The sequence below is a fragment of the Vipera berus genome (assembly GCF_964194415.1).
Source record: "Vipera berus genome assembly, chromosome: 5".
Classification (NCBI taxonomy): Eukaryota; Metazoa; Chordata; class Lepidosauria; order Squamata; family Viperidae; genus Vipera; species Vipera berus.
In genome coordinates this window covers 52,841,828-52,854,412 of record NC_138207.1, presented here as the reverse complement: position 1 = coordinate 52,854,412, position 12,585 = coordinate 52,841,828, and the positions used below count along the sequence as shown (strand labels likewise).

At 36.3% G+C, this 12,585-nt stretch overlaps 1 pseudogene across 1 annotated transcript; it reads left to right on the top strand.

The window, feature by feature from the left end:
* Nucleotides 1-3,010: 3,010 nt before the first annotated feature.
* On the top strand, nucleotides 3,011-4,103 carry LOC308668418 (large ribosomal subunit protein uL16-like; annotated as a pseudogene). The gene has a single exon. The product of its transcript is annotated as a large ribosomal subunit protein uL16-like (transcript).
* The last annotated feature ends 8,482 nt before the right edge of the window (nucleotides 4,104-12,585 follow it).

Below are 12,585 nucleotides of genomic sequence, written 5' to 3'. Positions count from 1 at the left end.
GCAATACACTAGCCATTTCTAGAAAGGGCTAGTATATATTACATAAAAGTAAAAAGTTGAAGTTTTATGTTATTACCTTGTTCTATTGCACCAAGAGGAGTTGGACGTCAATGCTTTTCTTTTTCTTTTCCCCCTTAAGGTACATTTTTCTCTCTTCCCCCTTTCCTCCCCTATCTTCCTATTATTTTCATTTTTCTTTGTACTTCTGTATTTTATATTTTGATACACACACACACACACACACACATATATATAATTTTGATACATTAATAAAATATTTGAATCTGAAAAATGTGCAATATGAACATTATTTTGATCATATGTTATTTAAACATGGTTTACTGATTCAAACCAATTGTTTACATTTGTGCAATATATTGGCTGTGTTTTCCCAGAACACTTTACTACTTTGTTTTGCAAACTCATTCCATGTGTTAGCTTGTGTTGCAGTTCTCACCTACAGAGTTTAAGGGTTTTTCTCTTTGCATTTTTAATTATTTTAAAGGGCTACATGTGGATCTAGGAACTGCATCTTGGTGCGCCTATTGAGATATAATAAAGCAGGAATTAATAACCTAAAATGATTAGAAACAGGATGAAAATCATATTTGTTGTATTTAATTTCATTTCTATAACTTTACATCAAATAAAAGCAAATTTAGTTGTCATATTCTACTCCTCTCTTTAGCCTGCTCTTCAAATTTTTAATATTATTCCCAGGCCAGCATATCACTTTGTGGCCAAATTCAGCTCCAAATTCAAAAACAGTTGGCTATAACTGTAGTAGAGTTTGGAGATGTAATAATATATTTGCATTGATGTTCTAGTATTAGTAATAACAAGCTAACATGCATTCATGCCTGTTATTATAGTAAAACACTGGAATTATAACATAACCAGGATTCTGCAAAAGACTAGCTTCCGTGGTGATAATAGTTTTGCAGAAGGGAGAATTATAAATGCACCATGTCAGACTATGGCTGTGTATCAACCTCTACCCGCTAAATGTCTTCTACACAATATTAGCAAAGCAGGCTTGTTTTCTTTCACATGTGTTTGTGTTGGTTCTAGCCTGACAGAATATGCTCTAAATTCAGATAATACCTTGTCAGTAGAAATGTTTTCATAGATTTAAATGGATTCTAATGCTATCTATTTGAGGTTCAAATCTAGCAAAGAGGTGAGAATTGCAGCCATGGCAACTAGGCTGAAAGAGTTTGGGTATTTCTGTTCTTGGGAGATTGTCTGTAGAATCTGTCCATTGTAGCTGTCTATGCACTAATTGAAGTTTTCATTATAGTAATCTGAATCGCTGTTTTTGCTTAACAAGAGTAAAACTAACCAAAGTAAGCAATATGCATATGTCCATGGGAACAGACTATGCAGTTTTATTTTCCTGTATTCTTATATCATGCCATCTATATTTTAGCTTCCATTACGTAAGAGTAAAGGCCCTTGACATGGAAATTCACACAACAGCATGAGAGGCCACACATGTTATTTCTTCTGCTCAGATTAGCATTTTGCCCACCAACCAGTCCTCTTCAGAAGTTACAGTAAGCAAATGAGGATTAATCAGACAAACACATGATAGACTTAGATGCTTAGCATAATCTGTATGACATCAGAGGTGTAGGAGGAAGCTTTGCAGAATGTTTACTGACTTGGCTCAGAGATACTCCAAACTGCTAGGGAATAAACAGACGTTTCAAATGTTTGCCATTCTGCATCAAAGGCATAGATAGAAGAAGGAAATCAGTTGATTGGATCTGCCTTTGATCAACAGGAAACTTTATCACTGAACTGATTCTCTTGTATCTTGTCTTCATTTAATATTCTGTTTTCACGGCTTTGCTACCTCGCTGAATCCAACTAAAAGTTTGCTGCTTTATAAAGCTAACTAATTATATTCATGCAAATTGACTCAACACTGTAAAATGTTTAAAAAGCTGTCTGATTTATTTTGGTCAAATGTTTTTCTTTTGCTTCACTTTTCAGTGTTTGTTTTAATTTGTTGTGAATCATTCACTCATCCTAAAACATTTATAACTTGCCTGTCACACTTCCCTATTCAAAGTACCTGATGACAACACAAAGAAAGACAAAATTCTGACTCTGTTATATAACAACCCTAAATTAAAATACTTAACCTCAAAAAACTCAACAAAGAAATTGGTTTTAAGCCAACAATGCTGCACACTAATTTATTGGGCTTTCAAAACACTTGGAAAATAGCAATAAGAATAAAAGGTGAAAAATGAAATGAGTTTCCTACAGAAAAGCGCTGTAGAGTTAGGATCCCATTACTAACAAAAACCTGCAAAATGATAATAAGTGGCCAGAGAAAAGCAACGAGAAAGACTTGAGAAATGAAAAGGAGATCCTAAAGATAGCCTTTAAGATCTTCAGCATAAGCATTTTAAGTTGAACTTATATCAATATTAGAAGTTAATTAAGAATATATAGGAATCCTAGCTTTCACTCCATATTACAAGTTACATTTAAAACTATATTTGCAACCTAATAAAGCTTCTAAACATTATATGAGGGTACTCCCATGTTATGCCCAATTAACCAGCATGTTACCAAAGAATATTTGATTATGGCCAAATTTGTCAGACTAATAAATATACGGCATAAAAATATTGTAAGGACAGCTGATTAGAAAAGCAGATTGATTGCATAGACATACACCTGATGGAAGCACCACATATGCTTTTACATATGGAATTTCTTTGCTAGATTGGGTTGAGGCTGTTTGTAAAAGGTAACTTCATCAGGTATGGAAAAATTCAGAAAAGGAGGCATGCCTTTTATTCAACAGCTCCTTGATCATATTAAAAGCAGGCATTTAGTTGTTACTAAATATTTTTGTAAAGGAAATGCAGATATTTGAATGTTTTCCTATTTCTCTCCTTTTTATAATGTGCAGAGTTCTAGTAACTTAATAAAGGAATCACTAATACAGATTTGTTAACATGTTAGCAACCAGCTTTCCATTCGGCGAGGCCTGCAATCATGGGCCGCCAACCAGCACATTTTTATCGATACTGCAAGTGTAAGCCTTATCCTAAGTCCCGCTTCTGCAGGGGTGTTCCTGATCCCAAGATCAGGATATTTGATCTGGGCAGGAAGAAGGCGAAGGCTGATAAGTTCCCACTCTGTGGGAACATAGTGTCAGATGAATATGAGCAATTGTCATCAGAAGCTCTAGAAGCTGCTCGTATCTGAGCCAACAAATACATGGTTGTGGCAAAGATGGTTTTCACATCCGTGTGCGCCTGTACCCCTTCCATGTCATCCGCATCAACAAAATGTTATCATGTGCTGGAGTTGACATTCCAGACTGGAATGTGTGGTGCTTTTGGCAAGCCTCAGGGCACTGTGGCCCGTGTGCACATTGGCCATCATGTCCATCCGCACCAAGGTGCAAAACAAGGAGCATGTAATTGAAGCGCTGCACAGAGCCAAATTCAAATTTCGTGGATGTCAGAAGACCCATATTTCTAAGAAATGGGGCTTCACCAAATTCAATGTGATAAGTTTGAAGAAATGGTGTCTGAAAAGCACCTCATCCCTGATGGCTGTGGAGTTAAATACATACCCAACAGGAGTCCTCTAGATAAATGGTGTGCCTTACATGCAGCATGACAATTTGATCTAACTAGAGGACAATTGTGTTAATTTATTGACAGAAAAGGCATCAAAATAAACAGCTCTATGTAAAAAAATAAAAATAAAAAAATAGCAACCATAGAACCTTTACCAAAGGACTTGGTATGTTCCAGAAAATAGATCATGGCATTATCCAGGCCTAGAGAAAGACACTATTCCATTAGTACACTTTCTGTTCATCATAACATGTAGTGTTAAATAATGTCTACTTCAATAAGTGAGAAATGTTTGCTGGTCAAAACTAAGAAAAACAATCAATTATTTGCATAGAGGGTGACAACCCAATAAATCAGTGTCAATGGCCGTCCTTAGGACTGATACTCAGTTTCTCTCTCAAAGCATCTGAACATGCACAAGCCATGAAAATGTTGGCTTTTTCTAAGACAGAAGGAGTATATTAGTAGTTTGTTTCCTTTCCTATTTCTCCAAATTCCTTATCCTGTAAGAAGGCCATTTTTCTGCATTATAATCACAAGCTCTTGAGAAGCAGCTATGTTATAAAACCAATCTGGATTTAGCAGAGGAAGGGGGCAGAAAAGGGTAGGGATTTAAACAATAAACAGAATCTTTCTGGGAGCACCCTCCTTGTCTAAAGCTGTACATGAAGGAAATGATATAACGAGGTATGGAGACAAGAAAAAAATAATGGAGAGGTAGAAGAATATTCTTCCCTAGAAAATGTCACCCTCATAGACTCAGGAAATGTTGTGAAAAAATTTGAAAGGAGAAACAACTAAAGATTTGAAAGATACCAGGAATAAAGAGATTTATAGCAAATTCCCTGTCAAAAAGAGACAACTGGGAGGAACATATTGAACTGTATATAGTAGTATCATCAAGACCAGGGGTCTTCAAACTTGGCCTTTTTATGACTTGTGGACTTCAATTCCCAGAATTCTTCAGCCAGCATGCCTGGCTGAGGTATTCTAGGAGTTCAAGACAAACCAAATATTTGTGTAGTTGAAGCATGTACATGTAACAAACCAATATTCTTGAAGATTCTTTAGGCAGAGCCAAGCTTAGCCAATTTATGTTGCTGACTACATTGGTGGGAAGGACCAATTGTGAATATAGCAAAGAAAGAAGGTTTCTGGTCAAATGAAAGTAGAGCAGAATAAAAATTAATACAACAGAACAGAGATTTTTCTTCAGTAAGCCATTTCCTTTTATATAAGCTTTCTAATACAGTATTTAATAAACTGTCTATTATCTCCCATCATTCCTCCATTAGCCCAATTAGAAAAAAAATCAGTCCAAGCTGATTGCTGACAGTGTATGCAGGATGTGAATCCTTATAATTTAAGATGAGCTAGGAAATTGGGAGATTAGATCAGAGATTAGATTAGTGAGCCAGCTTTCAAAACAGAATTTAAGCAAACTATCTGGGACTTAGCTATTCAACCACATAGGCCCCAAATCTCCCATCTTTGTTATAGGAGAATTGCCCAGTCCTAGATTTCCCCAGATTGATGCACGACCCATCAGGGCAACAGTGGAAGTTATTTTGAAATATGAAAATCATATTTGTATATGTTTAAAGGCAGAGGTTGAATCTGTTAGTATCCACTGTATGTGCAATGGTGAGCAGAAGTTATAACTCCAGTTATTAGAAATTTTAATTCCTCTCACAATGAAGAGACCCTTTTAAGTAACTAAATTTTAGGAAGCATCAAAGATGGTAGCAAATTTCGTATGTAGTTTTAGTCTATGGGAATCAGCTAATGCCTTCCTCACAGGTATGATCTTGGACTTTGTGTAAATTATATACATTAATTAGACACCTGAACATTATTGTTTTATGGCTCCTTTGACCCGACTTCGCAACTAACAACAACAACATGTTGAGGAGCAAAAAGCACTGAAGCCCTTAGGTCAGGGGTGTCAAACTGCTGGCCTGTGGGCTGGATGTGTCATGCGGAAGCCGCGCCCACCCCATTGCCAGCAATGGCAAAACACTCCCGGTACGTTGCGCGGCATCATGTGACGTCGCGGGTTTGACATGTCTGCCCTAGGTAAATGGCAGCAAGATGGGGATTCTACAGTATAGCATTTAATGTCTATTCCTTAAGAGTGTGGAATTTATTCTTTTCTGTTATCACTGTAAATTCTAATTGAGTGATGAGAGAAGAGATTCTTAGCACTCTATTCTGACAAATTTACCAACACTTTGCTAATAAAATCAATCACTTATATGTTAATTTGGGTTCTGGACTTGAAGCTGATTGAAACTATAGACCAGAAAAGCAGTTCAAAACAACTTTTATAAAGTAAATAAATAGATATACAATGACTATATGCAGAAACCTTCTTGGATTGGATTAAGGGTCCATCTAATCCAACATTCCAGGATACATAGAGGCCAATCAAATAATTCTACTCAGAAAAATGAGCAAGGAGGTGATAGTTTTCCCCCCACTATTGCTGTCTGGTATAGTAGGAAGATGCCACTGTCCTCATTGTCGAGGACTACATATTGTAAGTGGAATGCAAAAAGCTGGGTATGCATTACATGACTCCAACAAGCTACAGAAAGCCCTAATATTTTGCTGTTGTGTAATGGCTATTGCCATTTTTGCAGCCCAAATACAATTTCCCCAATTGTTTGCTTTCATCCAAAAAAAGTAACACCAGAGAGTGAATTTTCCTCATGTCCTGTACTTTCCATGAGTGGATCTTCTTAAAACCCCACTAAGATTTTTCAACAAACCCAAATTAGCAACTGCTTCTAATTTGTTAATATTGTTTTAAATTCATGATTGACATTCTTTACTTGGCTAATCTAATTTCAGCTTCCTCCTAAAATGTAGCATATCATAATCAGTTTACTATGCAAAGACAAAGTAAGAGCAGCTAGATTAATCATCTATTATTTCCTAGGTAGCTGTATTTTATCTGAACTTAAAATGTGGAGAGACAAGGTGGAGGTTATACTGGAAAAAACACTAATACTCTATTTGTTGCAGTTTGTTAAAGGCAATTGCACAGTAAAATGGCACAGGAAGTAATATGGTTTTATGTGCGTCACAATCATTAGCACAGCAGTCTACTCAAAGCCTTAAGTGCAAAGACCATCCTCTATCAATATATTCTCTGTTGAAAAGTTTGGCCTAGTTCTCGGGGACAAAACGACATTTTACAAGTAGTTTTATGGGTTTTTTTTAAAAGGAACTATAAAGATTGCAGACCTTAAGGGTATAGAAGACCAGTACTGGAATCAGAATGAGAAAATCTTTAATCTCTTGTATTATTTCTCCAGAAAAATGTATCCCTCCACTTACCATGCAGGCTGATTTGACTACACTCACTGCCAAGAAAAGATGTGACTGTGTGTATGTGTATTGCCCAGCAGGAGTAAAAATATGCTGGAGATACATGTCTGTCATTCTTGCAGCAAAATGGCTTCAGAGGAAATATTTAAGAGATTTCTTTCCAATGCCAGTCTTCTGTTTCAAATCTTTCTTTTTACACACACACACACACTCACACACACACACACACACACACACGCACTCCTAAAATTTCATAGAGACCAATGACCTGAATAATTTATCTTTAAGTAAGATGATAAAACTGTAAGTCATACCATTTGGTAACAGCTTGCATGCTAAATGAATATTCTTTTATATACTAGGAAAAAAAGTGAACACAGAAAACAAAGTATAAGTGAAGGATTCTGAATTAGTCCATTCCTTGCCATACCAATTTTTTCAAAGCCTTTCATCTTGCTCTGAAGGGGAATTTCACCCCATGAGCCATCACGTGCAACCTGAATTGATTGTCAGTTTAAATTATATCTTCTTCTGTAAGATAGCTAGGTTAGGAAGGAAAAGGTGGAGTATATTATATTAGCAATGCATTTTCTTCCTTTATTTGCTTGAGTTACAGCAGATGGTGTTTCACCTTCTACTAATAATACTCATTCATTTCACAAATTAATATCAGATCCCTTTTCAACCCATGACTTGAACTCTCCATCCCTCTCAGGAAGAAATTTCTCAAGTGGGTGGATCATAACTACTGTTCATCATATGGGACCATTTTGTCTTTATTCCTTTTTTTGCTTTTCCTCTTGCCTAGCCATCTGTTGCTGAGTAATTGTACATTGTACAACTAATAACTCCTGCATTGCAATGGCTCAAATGGCATTATGTTGCTAAACCAGCATCTGGTGGCAAGGCTTTTGCACAAGGTATTAAAAGTAGAAACAAACATCTATACTTTTTCAGCCTCATCCTTGCTTCTTGTACTTTGGTTTTACATACCGACCCAGCAAGATGGGCATTCTTCTTCTTTTAACTTCACAGGCCCTATGAACAATGCATTACATTTAATTAGATATATAGAATTCAGTTCCATTTCATTATTGACCTCTCCCAGGTTAGTCATAACCTTACCGCAGTTTCAGGATTGTAACCCAGATCTCAGGTATAGAAAGGAAGAAAGAAATCTGTTTAACTTTTAGAATGTTTTGTACCTGGCTTTGTTTTAATAGGCAATAAGTGTTCATTGAATTATATTTTAGTTTGGGATCTATGATTTGTGGAAACTTGGTGAATGCAAATAGCTGATGTATCAGCAGTGGTTTTCATCAATTGGAGAAAGGAACAATCTGTTAACTGGTTTATTGAATAAAATGATGTCAAGATTACAATCATGACTGTACATAAGACGTGTACTAATTGAAACATTAGAGAAAAAAAGAAAGAAAACTTTATTTTGGTATTCACAGAATGTTATCTGAAATATAATGGAAGTCCAGCATTGAAATAAATGAATTATAATCCTTGGTATGTTCATATCAGTGCAGCCCCACGTTTGGTAATTGGGTAATTTTTTATTTTTATTTTTGCACATAGGATGAATGTGAATTATGGTACTTGCATCTGCCACCAAGTGATTCAATGGCAATAATTCTGGGATTATGAGCCCCATTAAATATGCAAGGGACAAAGGCAATAGACTTTGCCTTCAGTTAGACTTTTGTTATAGCAATACAATATAATTTCTGTTCAGTAAGCATAATATAAAAACCTCTCTGTATAGTTCTGAATGTGCAGAGAGAGAAGGGGGGGCGGGTAGAGGTTTGACTTTTTTTAATGAAACACATGACTGAAGCAGGAGACCGGCATCTGAGCCAAGACTCAGGAAAGAGTTTCCGCCTCATTGCCTAAGCAGTGACAGATGGAAGGATACGTCAAGCAGGCTAGATTTGAAGATTTGCACTAGGTGCCAGGTTGCTGACGTCTTTGGAGGCATGCTACCACAGCACAGGATTCTCCTGTAGCTAACATTTGCTCTCATGTTCCAGACAATAACAGGTCTTTGCATTTAAAAAAATTGAGATAAGGCACGCCTGGCACAACTGGTTGGAAACATACTGAGTTATACACATTGAAAATTGGTGGGAAGTGGAGAGAAAAGTGTTGGGGAAAGCAGAATGGTTTTTTATTTTTTTTTATTTTCAAGATTTATAAAAATCCTCTATGACAAAGAATAATTTTCTCTGACTCAGATATGCTCTGTTCCTCCAGTGTTTCAGAAAATATATTTCATGGGCCTACAGTTTATCTTGTGGTAATATATTAGCACAAATTGAGAGCTGAGGGGAAAAAAATCTCAGCAACAGGCAGGCAAGCAGTAATTAAGAGTAGGAAGCCACATAAATGAGGATGGTGGAGGTTGCAGAGGAAGTAGGGAGATTAGGTTAGGGCTAATGCTGAATGGGCATTTCAGTAATAACTGGGTTGGGTGTCTGTCTCATGATTACAACTCTGTTGCATGTTTTCAGGTAGAGGCTCAATTAATTCTAGAAATAAGAAACCACAGTTTGGCCTGCTTGGGCGAGATACGGAACTGCTCATTTGCTTCTGATTCCTCACCCTGTCTTGTAAGAAATATAGAAATGACTCTATCTGGAATCTGTAGTGGGGCTCACAGTGCTGGGTGCCCTGCAGTTCGTCCCAGTTACGATGCTTCACTGATTGTTTTCCAAGTGCAACTCAAGGTTCAGGTTTTCATATTTAAAGTCTTACATGGCACAGGAACAGGTTCTTTCCAGGACTGCCTCTCTGCAAGTTCATCTACCCATCCCATTAGATCAGATAAGATGGGTATGCTCCAGGTCCCTTTCCCTGAAGGCTGTCATCTGGTGAGACCTTGGAGGTGCACCTTCTCTGTAGCACCCCAGCCCTTTGGCATAGCCTCGCACCTGAGGTTAGAGAGCTCCCTACTTTTAGTCTACTGAAAGGCCATGCAGACTTGCCTCTTCCCCCAAGGATGGGCTAGAATAGAGTCAGGAGATTAGTAGTTTAGTTGTTCTGGCACCGCTTGGAAAAATTTGTTGTTTTTTTATTTTTGTTATTAGGAACTGCCTAGGAGCATGATGTGAGATAGGTGGCCATATAAGTTCTTCAAATAACTAAATACATACATTTCAGCAGAACTGAAAGTAAGTTGCTTCATTTGCCTGAAATTCATTTTTTGACTCCCTATGACAATCCATCTGTGTCAGAGACAACCAACTCATATAACCTTGTTTAGGCCTGAGCCATGCTCTGAATATGGCAAATTCAGTTCAGTGGCTTATGAACTCAGGTTTCCAGTTCAGACCTAATCATTTAGTATGGTACTATATAACAATAATTCTCTGGTGCCATTGGACTGTGAATAAAGTTAGAAAGATATATCTACAGTAAATCCCTGAATTTCTTTTAACAAGATTGAAAATAATAGGATGAAGTTACAGAAGTCATCTCAGGAACTGAAAAGATTTCACTTTTAGAACCTAATTTACAGCTCAGCTAAAATTACCCTCTGAACTTTAGTGACATTTTTTCCCCTAGAATCTTTTGGCTAATTATAAGTAACACTTCATTCTTTTTGGTCATTTCCCTCCCCCAACTTTTTTCTATAAGGCTTTCTGATTATGAACGAGATCTAATATTAGCTTCATAGTTCCTCAAATGTTTGTTATGGAATTTTTATTATATTATACTGTTTTTCAGATGTCTTGTATTGCTACTCCTGGTGAGGCCCAAGTTAAGAAGGACTACAACTAAGCCTAACTTCTCTGCAAGCAATACTCATGATTATTTAATTTGTTTAAGAGGCAAGCTTATGATACTGGATTGTCCTAAATTGTGATATAACCCCATCCAGTAACCTACATATTAGACTGAGCAAGGATATATTGAAATTGCAACTAAATTAGGCACTTCAGGGTGTTTCCTGCAAGGAGACAGTATATAATTGCTGTGGCTAGTCTTACTGGCTGCTTTGGTCATATAATTGAACAGAGAAATTGCAGGCTAAAAAATAAAGCAAAAGTCACAGGAAGTTTTTATATATGTTCCAAACATAACAGCTGCTTGACATTTTTTAAAAAAATTGTATTGCAAAAGCTTTGATAGATTATTTAAACAAAAATCACACAAGAATAAAGATACAAAAAGCAAAGTATAAGATAAACAACTACCAGTAGAACATAAGTAAAAGCTTTGTGGAGAAAAAAAACTTTCGGTAATACATTCTCTTTTTCTATTCCATTTATTTTCCTCACCATTAAACACTATCTAAATATTTGTACTTTACTTTGAAAGTTAAACACTGGAGGTTATTGCTAGTATTTGTTTAACTTATTTTATCTATTGTTTTTTATTGATCTCTTCTCTATTTTCCTAAAAAACATATTCCAAATGTATGAATTCACTTTTTCAATGAAGTATTATATATTTATTTACGCATGTATGCATTTATTTACTTATTAAATTTATATACTCCTGATCTCACTATCAAAGTGACTCTGGGCAATATATAGAGGAGTCATTCTTGTTTGAAGTTAGTTAGGCTTCTGTTATGGGTCTATGCTGTAAATTTTGCCCTTGATGCCTATTCTTCAGTGCTGGTATCCCAGTCTCCCAAATGATAGACCAATTTCACCCTGATTTTCTGCAGGTATACTATCTGTAATTGTTTTAAATTAAGGCATTGATTTAATTGATACTATAAACATAACTGAATTAGTATTATGACCACTGAATACAGTGCAGCAGGTTTGGAGCCCTGTTGCACATTAAAACTGTCACAAAGATTCAATGATTGGTCTCAAGGTATTTTTGAGACTAAGTTAAGTTTGTATGTGTACTAGGTCCCCAGATTTAAAGACACAAACCGGGGGTGCGAATATAACAGGTCTGTCACTTCTTAAAACAGTGATTCATTTTCATGGGTTTAGTTTTGCAAAACCAAAGACTCTCTTATCAAGAGTTGTTCTATTCAAGTAAACATTCTAGTTCAAGAAGTGGTCCAACATTAAATTTTTTCAGTCCTGTGTAGCACTATATTCAGAGCTCTTGTTTGGCATTCTGTATATTTGTATTCATTTGATAATTATTCAGGTCAGGACAGGACAAACTTAGCTATTCTCAATTCATTTTATATTTTAGATAGGAGTTAAGATAGGCAACATTCATTATCATTACAGGACTATCATCATATCATTAGTCCTAGCAGCTTATTCATCACATTAGCCAGGGGTGTCAAACTCGCAATGTCACGTAACGTGTCGCGATGTATCACGACTTTTTTCCCATTGCCAGCAATGGGGTGGGCAGGGTTTTGCCATGACGCATCCGGCCTGTGGGCAAGCAGTTTGACACCCTTGCATTAGATGAATTTTGATTCTTTTGATACCAGGTATAAGTTAGTTAAATGCTGGACAGATCAATGGGATCCCATGCCATAGAGGAATTTGAAACATCAGTTTAGATATTGACTTATCTGGACAATACAGTTTACTGGGTCATACACTTTCTATGGCAATTTATGACAGTAGAACCCTAAATTAAAAAGATAATAATAATTATAAAGTCATATATTATCAGAATCGAGACTGGTTCCCAAAATAAAATG